General features: G+C 33.2%; 1 protein-coding gene across 2 annotated transcripts in view; it reads right to left on the bottom strand.

Annotated features, from left to right (window-relative positions):
• centrocortin (cerebellar degeneration-related protein 2-like) overlaps nt 1-17427 on the bottom strand; it is a 420769-nt gene that overhangs the window by 232682 nt on the left and 170660 nt on the right. The window contains exon 1 of one of the 2 annotated variants that reach the window (XM_065218867.1): nt 13262-13579. The exons of the other annotated variant lie outside the window; for it this stretch is intronic. The gene's annotated coding sequence lies outside the window, so the exon portion shown is untranslated. Of the gene's footprint in view, nt 1-13261; nt 13580-17427 lie in introns of those variants that run through there. 2 annotated transcript variants of the gene reach the window in all.

Here is a 17427-nt window from a genome sequence, read left to right as displayed (position 1 = left end):
TTTGAAGAAATTTATTCGAAAAGCTTGTGGAATTTCATTTGAAATGCTGGAAGAATTTCTATCGAAATTCTTGTAGAATTTGATTCGAAATTCTTGTAGAATTTGTTTTGAAATTCTTGACGAATTTGTTTTGAAATGCTAGAAGAATTTCCAACGAAATTTTTGTAGTATTTCATTCAAAATTGTTGTAGAAATTCATTCAAAAAGTTTGTGGAATTTCGTTCGGAATGCTTGAAGAATTTCTATCGAAATGCTTGTAGAATTTATATCGAAAATCTTGAAGAATTTCTATCAAAATTCTGGTAGAATTCCTTTCAATTTTTTTGTAGAATCTCCTTAAATTCCTAAGTTCTTTGAAAATCTGAGAATTTCTCTGAAATCTAGGGAACGTCTAAAAATTTCCCGATAAATTTCGGAAATTCTTAGGACTTTCAGTCCCGAAATTCTTGAAGAATTTCATTACATCTGAAGATCTTTCTCCAAAATTCTTGAAATTTTGCTTCGAAATTCTTGAAATTTTGTTTAGAAATTATTGAAGAATTTCTTTCGAAATGCTAGAAGAATTCCTATCGAGTTTTTTTTTGTAGTATTTCATTCAAAATTTTTGTAGAATTTTTTTCGAAATTGTTGTAGAATTTGATTTCAAATTCTAGTAGAATTTGATTTCAAATTCTAGTAGAATTTGATTAGAATTTTTTGTAGAAACTGCTTAAAAATCCTTGTAGGTTTTTTTTTCGAAATCGCTGTAGTATTTAATTTGAAGTTCTTGTATAATTTCATTCGTAATTCTTATAGAATTTCATTTGAAATTCTTGTAGAATTTCATTCGAAATTCTTTGAGAAATGCATTCGAAATTCTAATGGAATTTAATTCTAAATTCTTGTAGAATTTAATTCTCAATTCTTGAAGATTTTCAATCTAAATTTTTGAAGAAATTCATTCTAAATTCGTGAAGAATTTAATTACAACTAAAGATTTTTCTCTCGAAATTCTTGAAATTTCGTTTCGAAATTTTTGAATTATTTTTTTCGAAATTCTAAAAGAATTCCTATCGAATTTTTTGTAGTATTTCATTCAAAATTTTTGAAGAAATTCATTCGAAAAGCTTGAGGAATTTCATTTGAAATGCTTGAAGAATTTCTGTCGAAATTCTTGTAGAATTTAATTCAAAATTCTTGTAATTTTTTGTTTTCGAAATTATTGTGAAATTTGATTCCAAATTCTAGTAGAATATGATTAGAAATTTTTGTAGAAAATTGCTACAAAATCCTTGTAGACTTTAATTGGAAATTGCATTAGTATTTAATTCGAAGTTCTTGTAGAATTTCATTCGCAATTCTTACTTAATTTCATTCAAAATTCTTGTTTAATTTCATTTAAAATTCTTGCAGCATTTCATTCAAATTTCTTATGGAATTTTATTCGAAATTCTTGAAGAATTTCATTACATCTGAAGATTTTTTTTTCGAAATTCCTGAAATTGTGTTTCGAAATTCATGAAGAATTTCTTTTGAAATTCTTGACGAATTTGTTTTAAAATGCTAGAAGAATTATACAAGATTGTTGTAGAAATTCATTCAAAAAGTTTATGCAATTTCGTTCGGAATGCGTGAAGAATTTCTATCGAAATGCCTGTAGAATTTATATCGAAAATCTTGTAGAATTTCTATCAAAATTCTGGTAGAATTCCTTTCAATTTTTTTTGTAGAATCTCTTTAAATTCCTAAGTTCTTTGAAAATCTGGGAATTTCTCTGAAAATTAGGGTAACATCTAAAAATTTCCCGATAAATTTCGGAAATTCTTAGGACTTTCAGTCCCGAAATTCTCGAAGAATTTCATTACATCTGAAGATCTTTCTCTGAAATTCTTGAAATTTTGCTTCGAAATTCTTGAAATTTTGTTTAGAAATTATTGAAGAATTTCTTTCGAAATGCTAGAAGAATTCCTATCGAGTTTTTTGTAGTATTTCATTCAAAATTTTTGTAAAATTTGTTTCGAAATTGTTATAGAATTTGATTCCAAATTCTAGTAGAATTTGATTAGAAATTTTTGTAGAAACTGCTTAAAAATCCTTTAAGGCTTTTATTCAAAATTGCTGTAGTATTTAATTCGAAGTTCTTGTAGAATTTCATTCGCAATTCTTATAGAATTTCATTTGTAATTCTTGTAGAATTTCATTCGAAATTCTTTAAGAAATTCATTCGAAATTCTTATAGAATTTAATTCTAACTTCTTGTAGAATTTAATACTCAATTCTTGAAGATTTTAAATCTAAATTTTTATAGAATTTCATTCTAAATTCGTGAAAAATTTCATTACAACTAAAGAAGCTCGAAATTCTTAAAATTTTGTTTCGAAATTCTTGAATAATTTCTTTCGAAATTCTAGAAGAATTCCTATCGAATTTTTGATAGTATTTCATTCAAAATTTTTGAAGAAATTCATTCGAAAAGCTTGTGGAATTTCAATTGAAATGCTTGAAGAATTTCTATCGAAATTCTTGTAGAATTTGATTTGAAATTCTTGTAGAATTTGTTTCGAAATTATTGTGAAATTTGACTCCAAATTCTAGTAAAATTTGATTAGAAATTTTTGTAGAAATCGCTACAAAATCCTTGTAGACTTTTATTCGAAATTGCAGTAGTATTTAATTCGAAATTCTTGTAGAATTTCACTCGCAATTCTTGTAGAATTTCATTCAAAATTCTTGTTTAATTTTATTCAAAATTCTTGTTTAATTTCATTCAAATTTCTTGTGGAATTTTATTCGAAATTCTTGAAGAATTTCATTACATTTGAAGATTTTTTTTTCGAAATTCCCGAAATTTTGTTTCGAAATTCATGAAGAATTTCTTTCGAAATTCTTGACGAATTTGTTTTGAAATGCTAGAAGAATTTCTATCGAAATTTTTGTAGTATTTCATTCAAAATTGTTGTAGAAATTCATTCAAAAAGATTGTGGAATTTCGTTCGAAATGCTTGAAGAATTTCTATCGAAATGCCTGTAGAATTTATATCGAAAATCTTGTAGAATTTCTATCAAAATTCTGGTAGAATTCCTTTAAATTTTTTTGAAGAATCTCCTAAAAATGACTAAGTTCTTTGACAATCTGGGAATTTCTCTGAAAATTTGGGAACATCTCAAAATTTCCCGATAAATTTCTGAAATTCTTGGGACTTTCCTGGATTTCCAAAATCTTTGGACCTTACGAAAATTCTTTGAAATTTTTGAAATTCTCTGAACTTTTTTGAACTGCCTCAATTTTCCGAACGGTCATCCTGAATCTTCTCTGAATCAGAGAAGATCCATGACCTTACGGAAAATTGAGGGAGTTCAAAAAAGTTCAGAGAACTTCGAAATTCTTGAAGACAAGTATTGGGAGAATCAGGCAGGTTTCTGCAACTGCAAAAGAACTTCAAGACAGTTCAATTAATTTCTGCAAAATTATGGAAGCTTTCAAGTAGTTCTGAAGACCTCAGAATAATCCAGGAGATTTTTCCTGAAAATTCACGTGGAGTTATCCTCAGCGTGCACTTTGTATTCTCCTGAAGTTCCCATGGAATTATTCTAGAAATTCCATAAATTTACAGAAATTTTCCTCAGGCTTCTTTGAGTTTTTTTTTTTAAATATCACTGGAATATCTTCGGAGTACGTCTCCGATTTCCTTTGAAGAATTCCTCAAAACGTAGGCACCCGCCGCTGAATGCAATTTAATCTAAGTTTTCCACGGAATTATCTTGGAATTCTTCTCAGTAAGAAACCCTTTGGAATATTTCTCAGAATTTCCATTGAATTAATTTCAGAGTTCCTTTTGAGAAGAGAGATAGACTCCTGTAATTTTACTCACATTGAAAGTTTCCTAAGGATAAATTTGCAGTTCTCGTCGCAAATTCCTTGAATTTCTCCTCAAATATGTTTGGCAAACAATTTATGCTCCGGATTCATTTTCCCCCTCATGATGAAATCGAAAGAAAATTCCGAAGGCTTTTTAAATTTAAAGCACATAAGTGAAGGTTTTTGCTTTAAAAGTTAAGGTTTTGACTTCAAAGTTTGAGCTCCTTCTTGATGTTGATTATGAATAATGCTGACAACGTTTTCTAAAAATATCTACAGGAGTTGGCTAAGCAATAAAGCCTTAAAAAATCTGCTAAAATTGTCGATTGGCTGGATATCTTTTGAATACTTCCTGAACAACTTGAATATCTGAGAGATGTCATTTGTAGTTTTGAGTAGTTGGAGATCTACAGAATAATACATGATCAACCCGAACTCTTGAAAAAATATCAAGAGGACTTTACTGAAATCTTCGCTGATTAGAAGGTCTTTTGAATATTTGTTGAAAATCCTGCCGGAAAATGTCTGGGAGAATATCCGTTTTACTTATTCAACGTTCCCTGACCATCTACAAAATTCTTCTAAGGCCTTAAAGATTCCTTGAACTTCTTCCAAGTTTATTTTTTTCACGATCTTTTAATTCTAACAAGATTTCAGAATATCTACGAACCTATCCGATCTTCCACAAAACTCTCAAATTTTCTATGAATACTCCTGAACATCTGGGATGTTCCCTGATATTAAACGATGTTCATTGACGGAAATCCATTGACTAAACTTCACTTAACACCTTGAAAATAATCTTTTCTAAATTCCCCGTATTTCAATGAAGCGGAGCTACTACTACATTTGCTTTAATTTTTGAGAGTTTCCAGAACCCAGTTCTACGCCATTACCTGACCTTCTACAAAGTTCCCTGAAGTTCTAAAAAGTTCCCAGAACTTTTGCGATCTTCAACGAAATTCCCCGAAATCAAATGATGTTTCGTTAATCATCCTAAACTTCTGTTAAGACTCTAGACCCCTCCTGAACGTTAATTTGAACAGTAGAAGTGAAGCCATTTCGTCCAACTCGATGAAGATATGGCATCTCCGATTGTGAAGTCATCCATTAAACAAAGTTCTGTGATACGAAGATCCCTGAAGTACTAAAAGGTTTGCTGAACTTCTTGGATATTCCCTGAGATTCTACGGAATTCCCAGTACATCTGCGAAGCTTGCTGGGATTCAACAAAGGTTACAGAACTTCAAACAAGTTGCCAAAACATTAACTAAATTCCCTGCCCTTCTATGAAGTTTTACGAAGTTTCTCGTATTGCTATGTAATTCGTTTAACTTCTACAAAGTACGCACTTTTACGAAGATTCCTTCCCCGCATTTTTAGGAAGTTCTCTTAATGGATTACCAGCGTGGTTGGGGTTTTATGGGGCCTCATAGCCTAGTCAGTAAAGGCACGGTATTACCAAGCCGGAGGCGGCGGGTTCGATTCCCGGTCCGGTCGAGGGAATCTTTCGGGTTGGAAATTTTCTCGACTTCCCTGGGCATAGAGTATCATTGTGCTTGCCACACAATATACAAATTCATGCATTAGTATTTGGCATCGAAAGCTCTCAATTAATAACTGTGGAAGTGCATTTAGAACACTAAGTTGAGAGCACGCAATAAGCTAATATGCGCTAAGCAATAAGCTTGAAATGCGAATAAGAAGAAGAAACGTGAATGATTTTGCAACAGATGTCGCTAGTAAACACAAGTTATGGCGATGTTTTTTAGAAAGGAAGAAATTCGATGAAGAAAAATGTAAATTTTCACAAAATTTGAACCATTCTCAAAAATCATATTTGGTACAAGTGGTAGTTGCAATTTGATGGTTTAAGAAAATTACTGAACATTCCGCTTGCCGTGAAATAAAATAACAATTAGCGGTGCATGATCTAAACAGCGATATTTGACATTTTCCTGATGAAACAACTACCTGCCCAATTTATCCCACCTACCCATTTTACCCCCTCGCCCCCTCCACTATGCGCTATCCATAAAGTACACTGTAATTTATCGACCAATACAAACTACATAGCAGTCGGGTGACGAAGGCATTTATAAATGCGAGTCATGCGGCCGAGCTGAGAATGATTGGTGCTGCAATCTTTTCGAGTGGTTAGAGCTCTACCTGTCTGCTACCTATTTGTGTGTAGGTCACACACGAGCTCGGTACCGTTTTTACTGCGAAGGCCTTTCTGGAGATTGTGAGTGCACGGTAGGAAAGTTTGAATCCAATATTCCCGCCCATAGTGCGGTGACGAGAAAACCCACCGTACTAAATTAGATAGGGGGCATGAGTTACAGTCACTTATAAAACAAAAATAATTCAGAAATTCATTATTCATCTCAAATATGGTATTCATTAGAACAAATAGAAACAAATGTTCGGCTAAAATTACGAGCAAATGTAATGTGACAGTTCTTATTCCAATTAATTGGAAGGCGAACCTGAAATTTCCCAGAGATGGCGCTGTTTTCTTGGTAGACATAGATAAAACTCAGTATGGAAGGAAAGATGAAATCGTGTTCAAGTACATAGAGCTAGAAAAGATCTACCCTTTGGCACAACGTTTCTCTTAAAATAGTTGCTAATTTGCTGTAAAGTCAATCAACCAGTTCATTCCCGTAACATTACACAATTCTCTCTTTCTCTCGCGAGCTCATTCTCTCAATATTCCATGTATTTGAATGACACACGATGCATGATTTCCCTTTCACAGACTTCAGAATAGAGTGAAAAAAAACTGACGGTACCCTTATTTATGCATTTAGATTTACATCCGAAGTCGACTCAAAAATACTTCCTAAGTCCCGCTCTTAACAGGATTTCCCACCATTTCTCTGATTGGAAGAAGGGACATCGGGTTTGAATCTTAATGCATGTGTTGCAGTTTTAGGTATTCTATTTTAAAGTCTGTGAAAATGATTTCTTGGTATGCGGTAGCAACACGGTCGCGCATCCACCTCAAGAATTTCATCCAATTTTCTTGACGAATAAATACTATAAGCCATTCGAGTAGAATTTTCATCGAAAACGATCTTTTGTTATTCGAAATTCTTGTAGAATTTCAATCGAAAATTAAGAAGAATTTCATTTATTTTTTTAAATAATGCATTTAATTTTCCAGGCTCATTTGCTGTAGCTTTGCGGAGCCGATATTCATTGTTTAGATAGCAAAATTACTTAAAACTAACGTAGTAAAGCAGTGGCCGATTACCCGCGGCTATCTCGAGGTTAGGGATAATAAATTGTAACAAATGGATGGCAGGGTAGGTATTGAGAACACAAGGTTTGGAGAGCAATGTCCTCTTGATCTCGAACTAAGCGACTCTCTAATGAAAAAGACAAACATGGAGGTACACCGATGGGCAGCTAACAACTTGGAAGAACGCAAGATGACACTAACTACTAATTCCTCAGATCTATTTGTTTTAAAAACATATAAATTAAATTCAAATAGTCGAAATCTCGGCAGGCCAAGACATCTCTAACGGGTATCGCGGCCTGCTCAGTCTTTTGGGAATTCACATTTTGGCAATGAAAAACTCAACCATTTGAAATCACACGAGACTGAGAAATCCAGTAAAAATACTAGTTGCATATCGAATCATCTTTCAATGTTGAACTTAATTTAAAATTCGTAAAGAATTTAATTCAAAATTCTTGAAGAATTTAATTCATAATTCTTGCATAATTGACTTGCAACTTCTTGAAGAATTTTATTCCAAATTCTTTAAGAATATAATTCAAATTCGTATGGAATGTGATTCACTTTTCTAAAATTTCTTGTAGAATTCCGTTTGTGATACTTGAAATTTAATTATTGTAGAATTCAATCTGAAACTTATGTAGAATTTCATTCGAAATTATTGTAAAATTTTACCCGAAACTATTGTAACATTTCATTCGCAATTCTCGTATTGTATCATTGTAATTTGAAATTCTTGTAGAATTTCATTAAAAATTCTTGTAGAACTTCATTCTAAATTCATATAGAATTTCATTCTAAATTATTGTAGATTTTCAATCTAAATTCTTTCAGAATTTTCTTTCAAAGTTCTTGTAGACTTTCATTCAAAATTCTTGAAGAATTTTATTCGAAATTCTTGAAGAATTTTATTCGAAATTCTTGAAGAATTTCATTACAACTAAAGATTTTTTTTCGAAATTCTTGAAATTTTGTTTCGAAATGCTAGAAGGATACATATCAAATTATTGGTAGCATTTCATTTTTAATTCTTGTAGGAATTCATTCGAAAAGCTTGTGGAATTTCATTCGAAATTATTGAAGCATTTCTATCGAAATTCTTGAAGGATATGATCCAAAATTCTTGTATAATTTTAATCAAAATTTTTGTAAAATTTGAATCAAAATTCTTGTAGAATTTGATTTTGAAATTCTTGTAGAATTTGATTCTAAATCCTAGTAGAATTTGATAAGAAATTTTTGTAGAAATTACTTGCAAATTCTTGTTGCATTTCATTCGAAATGCTTGTGGAATTTTATTCGAAATTCTTGAAGAATTTCATTATATCTCAAGATTTTTTTTTCCGAAATTCTGAAAATTTTGTTTCAAAACTCTTGCAGAATTGGATTCACAATTCTTGTAGAATTTAATTCGAAATTTTCGTAGAAATTGCTTCTGAATTCTTGTAGACTTTTATTCGAAATTGTTGAAGTATTTAATTCGATATTTTTGTAGTATTTCATTCAAAATTTTTGAAGAAATTCCTTCGAAAAATTTGTGGAATTTCCTTCGAATTTCTATCGTAATGCCTGTAGAATTTCTATTGAAAATCTTGTAGAATTTAAATTAAAATTCTTGTAGATTTGCTTTCCAAATTTTTGTGATATTTCCTTCAAAATTTTTGGAGCAAGAATTTTAGAATTTCATTTCATTTCATTCGAAATTTCTAAAAACGTAATTCTTGTTGAATTTCGTTCAAAATTAATGCAGAATTTCATTCGAAATTAATTTAGAATTTCATTCGAAATTCTCGTAGAATTTTATTCGAAATTCTTGTAAAAATAAGAATGCTTGTACGATTCCAATTGTAATTCTTCTATAATTTCATTCAAATTTCTTGCAGAATTTCAAACGAAATTTCTGAGTTATGTCTTTTAAAGTTCCTGTAGATTTTTTTTTTCAATTCCTATAGAATGTAATTCTTGTAGAATTTCAGTCGATATTTTTGTAAAATCTTATGTGATATTCTTGCATAATTTAATTCGAAATTCTCGTTGAACTTCATTCAACATTCTTGTAGAATTTCTTATGAAATTTTTGTAGAATTTTTTTCAAAATGCTAGTAGAATTTCATTCGAAATTTTTGTAGAATTTCATCCAAAATGCCACCACCGTTCCATTTCGAATTTCATCCAAAAATTCTAAAAACCGTAATATTTGTAGCATTTCATTCAAAATTCATTCAGAATTTCATTCGAAATTCAAGTACAATTTCCTTCGAGTGGAGGCGAACCAGCCTAAGGCTGAAAGCCTCCTAAATAAAGCTAAATTAATTAATTAATTAATTTCCTTCGAAATTCTTGTAGAATTTCAGTCGAATTACCTGTAGAATTTCATTCAAAATTTTTGTAGAATTTCATTAAAAATTCTTGAAGAATTTCTTTCGATTTTCTGTAGCATTGAATGTGAAATTCCTTTAAAATGTAATGCTTGAAGAATTACATTCGAAATGCATGTAGAACTTCATTCGAAAGTCTTGTGGTATTTCATTCAAAAGTCACGTAGAAATCCTTTCGAAATCTTTGAAATTCCAGTAGAATTTCTATCAAAATTCTTGTAGAATTGCTTTCCAAATTTTTGTAGAATTTCTTCTTAATTTTTGTAGCAAGAATTGTAGAATTTCGTTCGACATTCTGGTAGAATTTTATTCGAAATTCATCTAGAATTTCATACGAAATTCATCTAGCATTTCATTCGAAATTCATCATGCATTTCATTTGAAATTTATCCAGCATTTCATTCGAAATGCATGTATAATTTTAAGCCAATTAAATTTCTGTATAATTTCATTCGAAATTCCTGTAAAATGTCAATGAAAACTAATGTAGAATTCAATTCAAAATTCTTGGACAATTTATTGGAAATTCTTGTAGCATTTCCATCGAAATTCTTGTAGAATTTCATTCAAAATTCTAGTAGAATTTTATTCGGAATTCTAGCAGAATTTCATTTGAATTTTTTGTAGAACTTCACTCAAAATTCTTGTAGAATTTGTTATGACATTTTTGTAGAATTTGTTCCAAAATGCTAGTAGAATTTCATTCGAAATTCATTCAAAATTTCATTCGAAATTCTAGTACAGTTTCATTCGAAATTCTTGTAGAATTTCATTCCTCCGAACATCCAGGCGGCGCCGACTGGGATTGAACCCAGGCCTACTGGGGTGAGAGGTAATCACACTTACCACTACACCACCGGTGCCGCTACAATTGATATTCTGGTAGAATTTAATTCGAAATTCATAAAAATTTCATACAAAATTCATCTAAATTTCATTGCATTTCAAACTGAATTTCTGTATTATGTCACTCGAAATTCCTGTAGAATTTCATTCGAAATTTATAAAGAACGTAATTCTTGTTGCATTTCATTCGAAATTCCTGTAGAATTTTATTCAAAATTCTTGTAGTATTTCATTAGAAATCTCAGAAAAATTTCATTAGAAAATCTTCTAGAATTTCCCTCGATTTTCTTGTAGGATTTCAAAAAAAATGTCTGTAAAATGTTATAAGAAATTCCTATAGAATTTAATATGAAATTTCTTTAGAATGTAATGCTTGTAGAAATTCATTCGAAATTCATGTAGAGTTTCATTCGAAATTCATGTAGAGTTTCATTCGAAATTCTTGTAGAATTTCATTCAAAATTCATGTAGAAATCCGTTCGGAATCCTTGATGAATTTGTTTCTTAATAGTTGTAGAATTTCATTCGAAATTCCTGCATAATTTTATTCGAAATTCTTATCCAATTTCATTCGAATTTCTGATTGATATTCAAACGAAGATTCTGTATAATGTCCTTTGAAATTCTAGTAGATTTATTTTAATTCCTAGAGAATGTAATTCCTGTGGAATTGCATTTGAAATTCATGTAGAACTTCATTTGAAATTCTTGATAATAACATACGAAAGTCTTGAAAAATTTTATTCAAAATTCTTGTAGAATCACTTTTGAAATTATTTACGAATTTCTTTCGAAATTCTTGTAGGTTTTTAATTGAAATTCCTGTAGAATTTTATTTGAATTGAAGAATTTCATTCCAAATTCTTGTAGAATTTCGTTCGAAATTCTTATAGAATTTCATTCAAAATTCTTGTGGAATTCCTTTCGAAATCTTTGAAGCATTTTATTCGAAATTATTGCAGGTTTCCACTCAAAATTTCTGTAGCATTTCATTGGAGATTTGTGTAGAATATTATTTGAGACTCTTTCAGCGCTTCTTATACAGACTTTTTCAAGACTTTCTTTTGGATATCTTAAAACATTCTGATGGAATTTCAGACGTTATTTAGAAATTCTTGTGGAACTTCATTTTAAATTCTTGTGAAATTTCATTCGAAATCGTTGTAGAATTCTATTCGAAATGCTTGCTGAATTTCATTAGAAATTCCTGGCAGAATTACATATAAAGATTTCTTCAAATATTCTTGTAGAATGTCATTGGACATTATTTTAGAACTTGCATGCTTTTGATTATCTTGAAAATTGCTGATCAAAAGTCTTGAAGAATATCATTCACATTCTTGAAGAATATCATTCATTCGCGTAGAATTTTAGTAGAATGTCATTTGAAATTCTCTATCAAAATTATTGTAGAGTTTCAACCAAAATTCTTGTAGAATTTCAATCGACATTCATGTAGAATTTCAATTAAAATTCTTGTAGAAGTTAATACAAAATTCTTCTAGAATTTAGTTAAAAATTCTTCTAAAGTTTCATTCGGAATTCTTCTAGAATTGCATTCGGAATTCTTCGAGAATATCATTAGAAATTCTTGAAGAATTTCAATTGAAATTTTAGAAGAATTTCATTAGAAATTCGCGTAAATATCATTCAAAATTTAAGTTTCATTTGTCTTTTTGTTCATTCGAACTTTTATCGCTTTCGACCTTTTGTCTTTCGATATTTTGGGGGAAAGGGTGGGGGTTTCTTAACTCTTTCGGAAAACGTAAACGTAGCTTATGGACATGATTTGTTTACATCATGTCGAAAAAAATCTGTACAAATTACTGCAGTCGGCAGCCGACTACGATGCCGTTCGAAGTAATTGAAATTGCAGTCACGCGTTGTGATGTTTATTATTTGTCGAGCAAAACAAATTTTCCAAAATCTACCTGTATCGCACGATGATATCATCGAAAAAACAAAACGTTAGTTTGAATCACCCACAATGGCGAATTTGTATGTTTACCTCGAAATAAATCAAATTTGCTCGCCGCTCAAAGACAGTTAAATTTAGCGACAGCTGTAGATTGTGTGTCGGAAAAATTTGCATAAAACGTCCGTCACATTTCTCTCCGTTTGCCTGATCAGAGTCAACAATACGCGCCTCTTGAAAAACACGAGGATTGACCAATCGATGATGGAGCCCCTCATTGTCGTCGTCGTCGTATGGTCATTCGTCTTTTCCACACACACGCAACCAAACAAACGAAACGAGACTACCGGGCGACCGACCGACGACGAAGACGACTATGATTGTCCACATTATGCGTGTCATGTGTCATGGGGCTGTATGGAAATGATATGTACACACACTTGACTCGGTCGCCGCCGACGAGGGGCTTAATCTCGAGCTTTGCATGACTAATAAGCATATGTGAGGCTCCATTTTAACAAGCTGGCCTCCTCGGATCCAACTCACCGTTTTCAATTTTGACAGCTTGCCAAGTGCATTGCCCTGCCTTCTGTCACTCGCTAAGTGTTTCGAAACGACCTTGATAAGCATAAGCTTGCTTATCTTCTAAAAATTACCGGAGCAAAATACAATCGATACCCATCAGCTGGCGCCGAGCCAAAGGTGATGAATTTCAAAATCCCTCCCTTGATTGGTTGCAGCGGTTGCAGCCCGATCGATAAGATATCGCCCTCTGCTGATTTCGTGAAGCAATGGGTGCAAATTTCGCTGCCGCCCAATCACCTGTTTTTGCTAGTGTTCGCTCTCGCCGTCCCACACCCTCTTGCTTGACGACAACACTGAACGAGAAAAAAAAATCAATATGGTTGTCGCGACAGCTGACTGTCAAAATCAAAAACTACGCAAAGATTCGATCAGGGCCTACTTCTCGAGACGGGAATCAACTGTCAAGAAAGTCGAACAAAGCCATCCAAAACACTGACGGGACGACTTACATTTTCGGTTGGAATTTGCCACTTATCCTGTTGCGAGGAAAACTGCAGTTCCGACTTTTCACATGCTTTTCCCGACTTTTCTCTAATGCTCCGGAACCGCACCACCCACAGCGGCCATGTTTTCGCGTGCAGTATCCAAAATTTTCTGCGTAGTTTTTCTCCGATTGGGAAACTTCCTGCTGTTTTTTGATTAGTCCAAATTGGCCGAAATCCAATGATCACTTTCTACTTTTTCCGAACAGCAAATCAATATCAGTGAAAAAAATTCACCACACCACCATAGAATCTCTTTTTCGATCGCAAAAGCTAAGTCGTTTTCCGTTCGTCCCGTCAAAGGCGAAATCCGAGTCGAAACTGGTCTTGCTGTTGGTCCTGGTTCCTTGAAATTGATCCGGGGCACCACGAAGAACGACGACGACGATGACGACGAGTGCGCCTGCTCCCTACTTCCAAAAAGGCGAAGGGGGATGAGTGAGTCATGCACACACCCTAACTTGTCTAGTTTTGTTGCTTGTTTTGGTTCCTCGGTCAGCCAAACCGCATCGCATCCAAGAAAGGAAGAAGCAAAACAACGACGGAGAAAAACATATGAACCCTCGTCGGCCATCCGTGTCTCGTTCGGGTAAAGTTCGTCGTCGTCCTCGAAGGAGGAAGGGGAAGATTCCGATAGCAAAAAGGTCTTGACCCGAATTGAGGAAGGATGTGAATGAGAGGTTATGCGCAGATGCGTCAGTTGTCAAACATATTGGAAGACCGGCTGTTGGGAATTGGTGTCTTTGACAAATGCAGTGTCGGAGTGTCGTTCCCCTTGTTGGAATAGGGGAGAACGGTCGTATGTGTGAATGTCCGAGCATTTGTTCGATAATTGATTTCTTGCACTACTTCCTCTACCTGGTCGAAGGACAAAAGGCAGGAAGGATAACAAGTCGAAAGGACAAAATGCCAATTTGAAAAGACAAAATGTTGAATTTAATTTAGAGGGACAAAAGGTCTAAATAGACTAAACGAATGGACACAGGTCGATTGGAAAATTCAGTCTGTTGTCCATTCGGCTTGTTGTTCCTTCGAACTTGTGTCTCTCTAAGCTCAGTTCGACTTTTGCCCTCCTAAGCTGAATTCGATCTTTTGGTAATTCGACCATTTGTCAATTCGACCTTTTTCCGATTCGACCTATTGTTATAGATTCGCCCAATATGACCCATCTGGATCTTAGCGGTTATCTTGAACATAAATTCATTGAATAGGTAGCTATTCGGTACATTGATAAATTTGTAGTACGGTGCACAAAACCTTTCTAGGGCAAAAGTTTGAATGAAGACATGATTCAAAAGACAAAAGGTCGATTGATCAAAATGATGAATGGACAAAGGGTCGAATTTTTTGTCTTGAATATACTTTTTCTGTGGACCATGAGCAGTTCTAAGGAACAGTTTTTCGATTTTTGTGACGTCCTTTTGAGCTTTTTCCCGTTTGACCTTATGTCCTCTTTGACCTTTGAACTGTTTCTTTTTCGACATTTCTCTTTTTCAAAAGGACCAATGTAACATTTCCGCCATATTGAGAAAAACTATTTTGAAGTTAGTGTTACATTGGTTGTTTTGTTTTACATCATCTTGATTCCCTTTCACAGACTTCAGAATAGAGTACCAAACACCAAAGAAAAGACTGGTACTTTTACTTATAGCTGAATATTGGTTATCAATGTCATTAGAAAATGAGTTCCAAAATTAGACATACAAAATGTCCGAAGTAAAAATTAAGCATTCATCATTCTAAACTGCACATTGGACTATTCGCTACCTATGATCTTAAATAAATGAAAGTAAATTTTAAGTTTGCATCGATTCACTCCATTTGTTTACATTTATTACTTAGGACCATTTGAAAAATTACTCGAGACTTTATACTATTATTTTTTTTTAAATAAATCTATTCGCACAGGCTCAATCGAATAAACTTTACAGCCTTTGAGGTAGACTTTAAATATGAATTACGATACATAATTACATCAATATTCCTAAAACATGAACTTATTCCTATTCAACTTTTTTGTCCTTTATAACGTTTTGCCCTTTTGGACCTTTTATTATTTTCAACATTTTGTTATTTTCGTCCTTTTGTGCTATTCCAGCATTCAAGTTTTATGAGACAACCCCTTTTTCCCGTTTGTCCTTATTGAACTTTTGCGCGTTTTGACCTTTTGCGTTTATCGACCTTTTTGTTTTTCGAACTTCTGTAATTTTTTACCATTTGCCCATTGAAGCAATTAGTACTTTCGACCTTTTGTCCACCAGGCCTTAACGTTGCGAGGCAAAAGATTTCTTCTTTGAAAAGGTTGAAAAGAGCAACAGATTGAAAAGACAAAAGGTCAAAATGAACAAAAGGTAGAAAGGACAAAAGCTATTAAAAATATTCCATAAGATGTTTTACATGACTTAAAACCGACATTTTGTCATTTAGACCTTTGGCCTTTCAATATAAAGGGATGACTTTTTGGCCATTGAAGCTTTTATCCAATTGACCATTTGTTTTTCGAATGTTCTACAATCGACCTTCGTCTTTTTAAATTGTATTCACCATTTCGGCACATCTGGCACAACGCTGGGTACAGCTTTCGGCACAGATAAAATACTCGGCACAGATTGAGATGTGCAGAGTTGAGTACCCCTTTATTCACCTTTTGTTCATTCGAACATTTGTCCCTTCCACCTTTTGGCCGTTAATTTTTTTGTGATTCGACCTATAAACATCGATCTAAAATCTCGCAACTCTTGGACCTTTCTATGCAAAAAAAAACCCAAAAACTCGGAAGTCCTAACACTCCGTTAACACTTCTAAATATTAAAAAAAAAAACTTTACGAACATCAATTTTTGGAAATTTTCTGATAACCAGAAACTCCGCAAACTCCGGAGTTGCGTTCCTTCAGGAGATTTTGGAGATGTTAAGATTTATTGCATGTTAAGTTCCTTCGGCGAAGTTTTGAGCATTTGCCAATTCGGATTTTTGTCCTCATTGACATTTGAGCAGTTCTACGCCAAATGACGCATCGAAAAAACACGACCTTCTCTGATTTGCATGCAACTTTGCTTAAGAGTTTTTTGTGGTCACATGATTCACAGTTTTAGGATCTTGTGGATCTCGGAAGCTCTGTGATCTGTTAAGAAGCTCAATGTACAGCTTGGAAGTTCTATTAAATTCTCAGGAGCTCTATGATCATCTCGGAAGTTCTATGATCATCTCGGAACCCTAGTAGCACACTTTCCAAGTTGATGCAACTTGGTGTGACTGAAATGTGCTACTAGGGAAGTTCCACGCTCATCTTGGAGGTTCCATGAACATCTAGGAAGTTCTATGAAACCTTGGAAGTTCTGTGAACTGTTCAGAAGCTCTATGAGCTGATTGGAAGTTCTATGAACTGCTGGGAAGCTCTATGAGAGTTTTAGAAGTCATATGAACTGCTCGGAACTTCTATGAAAATCTAGAAAGTTCTATGAACACCTTGGAAGTTCAATGAACTGTTCAGAAATTCTATGAACTGCTTGGAGGTTCTATGAAATTCTCGGAAGTTCTATGAATTGCTGGGAAGCTCTATGAATATCTCGGAAGTTCTATGAGAGTGTTGGAAGTCCTATGAACTGCTCGGAAGTTCTATGAAAATAAAAAAAGTTCTATGAACACATTGGAAGTTCTATGAACTGTTCAGAAGCTCTATGAACTGCTCGGAAGTTCAATGAAATTCTCGAAAGTTCTTTGAACTGCTGGGAAGCTCTATGAGAGTTTTAGAAGTCATATGAACTGCTCAGAGTTCTATGAACATCTAGAAAGTTCTATGAACCCTTTGGAAGTTCTATGGACTGTTCAAAAGCTCTATGAACTGCTCGGAAGTCTATGCAATTCTCAGAAGTTCTATACACTGCTCGGAAGTTCTGTGAACATCTAGAAAGTTCTATGAAAACTTTGGAAGTTCTATGAACTATTCAGAAGCTCTATATACTGCTCGGAAGTTCTATGAAATTCTCGGAAGTTCTATGAACTGTTCGGAAGCTCTATGAGAGTTTTGGAAGTCTTATGAACTACTCAGAAGTTCTATGAACATCTAGAAAGCTATATGAACACATTGGAAGTTCTATTAACTGTTCAGAAGGTCTATGCACTGCTCGGAAG

The sequence above is a fragment of the Ochlerotatus camptorhynchus genome, unplaced genomic scaffold, assembly GCF_037179485.1.
Source record: "Ochlerotatus camptorhynchus isolate MF236.1 unplaced genomic scaffold, CSIRO-AGI_Acam_v1.1 ptg000094l, whole genome shotgun sequence".
Lineage (NCBI taxonomy): Eukaryota > Metazoa > Arthropoda > Insecta > Diptera > Culicidae > Ochlerotatus > Ochlerotatus camptorhynchus.
The sequence above is the reverse complement of the archived record's forward strand: the minus strand, read 5'-3'. Positions and strand labels throughout refer to the sequence as shown.